The following is a 6,000-nucleotide window of genomic DNA, read 5'->3' on the forward strand; positions in this document are numbered from 1 at the left end:
TAAAGGAGGAAGGAGCCCAAACCGTCCATATGACTTGGTAATCACCTAATTTAACCACCAAATCAGCATGGAGAGAATCAAGGACCTCCTTCTCTACAAATCAAGGTGATCGTCCACCTCTTTCCACAATTCAATCAATTTCCTCAACTTAGCAAAGCATGTCGTCCACTCATCCTTCACTAATCAAGGACTGGCTACCTACATGGAGATATTCAAGGGATGACCATGCAAAAAGTAGTAAAGAATCAAGGGGTTTCACTAGTATAAAAGGGAGGCACTAGGTACACTTCAATCATCACTCACTCACACCACATTTGAGAGCAACCAACATAGAATTGAGAAAGCAATTTAGAGGTTTTAAGAGCAGCCAAATTCGACACTTTTAGAGCATTTATGCATTGAAGCAAAGGAGAATAGATGAGGAGTAACATGAGTAGTGCCATGAAAACCACCAAAATCAGCTTATAGTTTCTTTTCCTTTAATCTTTTATTTTGTTCAAGTTGATAAACATGATTATCATTTACTCTTTTGCTTTCAATTTAACGATAATGACTTAATTCTGTTGATGCTAAAATGATTAAAATCCTTTAGCTTATGTTATTAATACTCTTTTGATGTTGTTATGTGCATTAGTTGTTTATTCATTCAGATAATATCATGAACATGCTTACTCATGCATAATTAATGTAGGGAAGCATATGAACTAATTACTTAATCCAAACAAGATGGTAATTAGTAGACACTATTTGAATGGTGCATGTTTAATCTCTTAATGGTTGAATTAGTAATGATATTTAGCAATATCATTACCTTGTATAACCCTTAAATACAATGTGTGCTTATGAAACTTTGAAGTTAATTGAACATAGAAGTATGCTAAAGAAACTTATAGGTTAAAAAGTATGATTTCATAACTTATAAATTCTGGGTTAGTAAATAGTCAATTTGCCACGATTTTTCCGTAACATAATTAACATTGTTTTTAATAATTTTAAGTAAAGGAAAACAATTTTTCTAGCTCTTTCATGTCATTGTGATTAAACTTGTGTTATTGTATATTGCTTATTATTCTATGTTAACATTCTTATTTGTTTTGCATACTTAGTAATATTAATCATATTAATTAGTTAATTCAATTCACTTTTAATTATTTCAATTACCAACTTGTCAATTGATAATTTCACAATTTTTGCCTTACTTATGCAATACAGTCTCTGTGGAGACGATAACTTTATACTTACTACTTTATTACTTGTTGACGACTGTATACACTTACACATTATTCGATAATATCACAACAAAACTTTGTTCTAATCAAGATGATTTAATCCAAAAATAAAAAGTTTTATTATTAGGTTATGACAATAAATTTCAGATAGTCAATCACCAACTACTAAACCAAAATCTATAACTTACTGCCATTAAAACAAGATGTCAGTAAAAACAATTCAACAACATTCATTACCTAACTCCACTTTTAACCCAAATTTGTAATCTTTCATTAACTCTTAAAAAATAAGATTCCTTCAAAAATAAGAAAAAAAATAAAAATAGAATTACCTAATACTTCTCAAGCTCTCAAACAACTCTAGGGTGTAGATGTTGTCGTCGTCGGTTAAAAACACGTTCCCATCAAGCTTGTGCCGTTAAGGTGGAGAAAGGGTTGTGACTTGTGCGATAGTCGGCACTCGATAGAGAAAGAGGGTGGGGTGTGTAGCTACAAGGGTTTTAGGATGGAAAAAAAAACTATTAAGCTAATATATATAGTAAGGGTTAAAATGTAATTTTATAGTATAAATATTTAAAATATATTTAAAATATAAAACCTCAAATAGGCTCTAAAGCCGCTCGAGCTGAGTATTAAGGTGCTCGAACTTGATTCGATCAACAGCTCGAGCTCAGCTCGATAATTATCGAATTGAATTTGACTTTTTTAATCAAACTCGAGTAGTTTACGAATATTAGTGTCTCATTTATACCCCTAAGTCATCATGCTATTTAGGGGTGAGCGTTCGATCGAATCGAGTGAAAATATTTTAAGTTAATCGAGTTAACAAGTCCTATTTTATCATTCTAACTCGATTTGAAATTTTTTTGAATCGAGTTGAGTCGAATCGAATGGAGTGAAATTGTTCGAGTTAAATTAAAAAATTAAACATGTCAAATTAAAATCTTGTTAGAGTATAACTAATTTCATGTTAGATCAAATAAATTTGAAATCATATATATTTGAAAACTTTTTCAAAGCAAAAAAAAAAGTATGATAAACTTGAATGTTTAATTAACTTATTTAGAACCCAAAATTATTATTCTAAAAATTTTTAATTTTTTAACTTTCTTTATATTTTTTTATAATTTATTTTGGAATTTTTATAATTTTTTAAAAAATATAAATTTTAGAATTTTTATAAATATTTTGACTCTTAAAAATTATTTTGAATTTTTGAAAATTATTTTGACTATTTTTTGTAAATTTTGTTGAGAGAAACAAATTTGCTCTTGGGACCAAAAGGGTATTTACACCAATATGTTATTTGAAATTTTCGAATTGTAGAATTTAACTTGATTCGAACTCGAAACTCGAATTACTTATTCGAGTTTACTGAATAGTTTGAATAACTTGATTTAATTAACTTAAAATTCAATTTTTTTTAAATTGAATCGAGTTTTGCTCACCCCTAATGCTATTGGTAGTTAATTTCACATCATCTTATTTTAATAGTGTGCTAGCCAGGTACCTAAAAAAAAAACCAAGTTGGCTTCCTGTTTCCAAGTTTAGATACCAATTAGGTCAAAAAAGAGTTTAGGTATAAGTTACCAAGTTTAGGTACCTCAGTATATATTAACTATTTTCTATTTAATAAATGTTATAATTAAAATTTAATAGGTGTAAAAAGAATTTTTCATTCCTTTAATTGTACAGTTTTAGTAAAATATTTAGGCATTCAAAAGCAGTTGACTCCGTGGCCCAATGGATAAGGCGCTGGTCTACGGAACCAGAGATTCTAGGTTCGATCCCCAGCAGAGTCGATTGTCACAAGTTTTTCATTTCCTTTTTGCAGAATTGGGTTTTTGAGTTGTACGGAGCTGTGTTTGTTGGGCATGATGGAGGATTCCGTTAGCGACTCCACCTTCTTCTTTCATTGCTAATGCCTGAAAATTTCTCTTGACGGAATCTTATTTGTTTTTTTAATATTCTACATTACAATCAATTGTTTATCGGTAAAAGTATCAGTGAAGTCCCTCTATTTAGGAAGGGATTGTATTTCCGCCCTTCTATTGAAAAAATGGACAAATTAACCCATATACATTTTTGAAATATGCAAATTAGTCAATCCGTCAACTTATATCAGTTAAATGATCCTGTGGAAAGTTAAATCCATGTTAAAAATTATTTTTTTATGGGTAAACTATAAAAATGGTCATCCAACTATGGCTTTCATTCTATTTTGGTTACTCAAATATTCATTTTTTTGATTTAGTCACTAAACTTTTTGAAATTAAATATTTGTCCTCAACATTTACCAAATCTATCAATTTAGTTGTAACTCTAAAATTTTAAAAATTTTATTTAAAAAAATAATTTTTCGCCCTTTATAACCCATCGACTAACCCATGTGAGATATTAAAAAAAAAAGAGTAATCTCCTTCAAGTCATTTGTAACAATTTCTTTTACTATAATTTAAGCTTCACACTAGACCAAACCAATTGATTTGGAACCTATCTGGAATAATTGGTTGCATTACTACACGAACATATAACATTTTTAATGCCTTCATTTTCTTTTGGATCTTAAATTTTTTTTGTGTTTTATCCCAATTTTTTAGAGCTCTTTTGCAAGTGACTTGAAAGAGGGTGCTCTTTTTCTTATTTTAATATCTCACATGGGTTAGCCAATGAGTTATAAAGGGCTCAAATTAAATTTTTTTAAATATATTTTTTAAAATTTTTAGAGATAGGACAAAGTTGATAGATTTTTTAAATGTCGAGGGCCAAATTTATTGATTTTTTAGAATTAGAACTAAAATGACAAATTTTGTAAATATTGAGGGCTAAATTTGTTAATTTTTTTATACTTAGGATCAAATTGATAGAATGTGTCAACATTAGAGAGTTAATTTTGTTATTAGACTAATAAAAAGAGCCCACATCAACTAGATCGTGGCTAATTAATAGTTGAGTGACCGTTTTTATAGTTTACCCATAAAAAATAATTTTCAGTATAGATTTAACATTTCACATCATCATTTAATAGATAAAATTTAACGAAAGGGCTAATTTATCTATTTTTCAATAGAATGACCAAAATGTAATCTGTCCATAAGTACAAATACTTCTCTGATACTTTTATCGCCGTTTATCCTAAAATAAGAAAAATAATATTTGTTACCTTAATTGAGCTTGAGTTAATTTCGGATAGGGGCTTTGGCTTGACCGACTCTTTAAAATTTGTACTTCCTTTATATTTCAATCTTGTTTAACTTGAATTTTGAATCTCTTATTCGAATTTTTATATATTAAAAGAAAAAAAATAATTGTATTAGATTTAAACTAGTTTGTTTGATTATTATCTATTATTATTTTTTAAAATTTTAAAATTTTACAAATAATATTATTTAAAAAGATTAAAACATTTTTTAATTAAAAAAATATTTTTCAATTATCTTAATTTAATTATTAAACCCTTTATCACCATCCAATTTCTTTTGTTTTTAAAATGTTTAAACTATTATATATAAAAAGTGCACACAAGTATACTAAATATTAACCTTTAAGAGAAATTATTTGGTATGCTGTTAATGGAATTTTTAGACTCTACAAGTAAAGTCCGAGGTTGACAAGTGTCTTATAGAGATATAGTAAAATATTAAAAATAAATATTTAAAAGAAGGAGACACATGCCAATTTTTTAAGGTTGTTTGTGAAATAAAAAAAGTAGTACATTGCAAGTGTATTAAATACTAACCCTTAAAGAAATTATATGGTACATTACCAGTAAAGGTTTTAAATTTCACAAGCAAGATAAGGGATTGACAAGTGTCTTATAGGGATATAATAAAATATTAAAAAATAAATATTTTAAAAAAAGAGACATGCTAATTTTTCAAGGTTGTTTGTGGAATAAAAAAAGTACATTGCCATGTACAAAATACTAACCCTTAAGGGAAATTATTTGATACACTGCTAGTGGAGTTTTTAAACTCCCAAGTAGGGTCAGGGGTTGACAAGTGTTTTATAAAGGCATAGTAAAATAATAAAAAATAAATATTTTAAAAAAAATACATATAAAATTTTCAAGACTACTTTTGGAATAAAAACATACATTGTTCGTGTACTAAATTGGAATAAAAACATACATTGTTCGTGTACTAAATAGTAACCCATTTATTATGATTTAATTTAGGATAATCTATATAAATAGTCACTAAACTTTTAAAAATTTTCATTAGGCATCCAAAAAAATAAAATTTGCAAAATGAGCATTCATGTTATATAATTTGTTTGTTTTAATCACTCCCACTAAAATTGTTGAATTTTTGTTGTGAATAATAAAATTATTTATGAATTTCCAACAAATATTATAATTTCCATGCCACTGTTACTTTTTAAGCAGAAAAAAAGATTGAAACAATTTTTGTTTTGAAAGCATAACAACCTTTTTAAGTTTCATCCTTTTCAACTCCATTTACAGTAATTGAATTAATGGTCTGCAAAAAATAAAAATTGTTCATCAGTTTGCAGTTGAAACCTCTACAGATAATTAACTAACACCATTGCATTTGCATATCTAGATTCCTCCATTATCTCCATGTTATAATAAATGTCAATAATGACAGTAGAACTATTGTAAACCAATAAGAAAAAAACACACAGATTTCATGTGAAAATTCTTTCGGGGAAAAATCACGGGCAAAGGAGAAGAAATTCACCAATGTTGAAAACCGAATGATACAAAAGGAGTTTCGACTACATTTATATAAGGGTTGAAAAATCTTGT

At 27.7% G+C, this 6,000-nt stretch overlaps 1 non-coding gene across 1 annotated transcript; it reads left to right on the plus strand.

Annotated features, from left to right (window-relative positions):
* Window positions 1-2,958: 2,958 nt before the first annotated feature.
* TRNAR-ACG (transfer RNA arginine (anticodon ACG)) lies at window positions 2,959-3,031 on the plus strand. Its single transcript has one exon. It is a non-coding gene; the product is annotated as a tRNA-Arg (tRNA).
* The last annotated feature ends 2,969 nt before the right edge of the window (window positions 3,032-6,000 follow it).

This window comes from Gossypium hirsutum, chromosome D06 (genome assembly GCF_007990345.1).
Source record: "Gossypium hirsutum isolate 1008001.06 chromosome D06, Gossypium_hirsutum_v2.1, whole genome shotgun sequence".
In the NCBI taxonomy this organism is placed as follows: Eukaryota; Viridiplantae; Streptophyta; class Magnoliopsida; order Malvales; family Malvaceae; genus Gossypium; species Gossypium hirsutum.